A 763-nucleotide genomic window follows, 5' to 3' on the forward strand; every position below is an offset into this window, starting at 1 on the left:
TTTCCAAACCTGCTTGCAATGGGTGTGTCCGTGTGGCTAGTTTCGGCAGTGAGCAAAAGTAACATATGTCACTTACAGAACTAACCCTTAGGAGCTGTGTGCAACTCTGACACTCCACTCCTCTCCCCCAAGCATGAAGGTCAATTGCCCAAGAGGGTCACCTGACCCCATTCGGGCTCGCATGAGCCATAAACAAAGCTTCGTGGTGTTAAGCGGTTGAAGTTGGGGGCTATTTGTTCCCACAGCGTAGCCTAGCCTAATACACTAGTCTATGAGAAAGGGAGGTAGGTGAAATCTTGTTTTAAAAAATGGCCTCCCACACCAACCTAGTGGTTATAAATAATAGTTCTTGTCTTGCACCCTCTTTAGCTATTTATTTTCTATGACTGCTCCCAACATCTTTAAATTGCTAAAGATGCTACGGCCATGCTACCCTGAATGTGCCCGATCTCGTCTGATCCCAGAAGTTAAGCAGGTTCAGGCCTGGTTAGTAGTTGATTGGGAGACCACCTACAAAGACCAGGTGCTATAGGTGGTAAAAAAAAGATTCGATGAACTAAATAAATAAGAACACGTATGGTTCTTAGATTGAGTAACTAAACACTCAGAAATGCACACCGTTCTTAAATTGCTAAAGATGAATATAGATTCCAGTAAACTCTAGGATGCTACCTTTTCATTTTCTTTTCCTATTACTAATCCTTTAGGCAGTGTTCCATGAAGCGGTGTGTGTGTGTGTGTGTGTGTGTGTGTGTGTGTGTGT

The 763-nt window shown here is 43.4% G+C and overlaps 1 pseudogene; it reads left to right on the forward strand.

The window, feature by feature from the left end:
* Positions 1-416: 416 nt before the first annotated feature.
* LOC112483130 lies at positions 417-535 on the forward strand (annotated as a pseudogene).
* Positions 536-763: the final 228 nt, after the last annotated feature.

The sequence above is a fragment of the Pteropus alecto genome, unplaced genomic scaffold, assembly GCF_000325575.1.
Source record: "Pteropus alecto unplaced genomic scaffold, ASM32557v1 scaffold206, whole genome shotgun sequence".
Classification (NCBI taxonomy): Eukaryota; Metazoa; Chordata; class Mammalia; order Chiroptera; family Pteropodidae; genus Pteropus; species Pteropus alecto.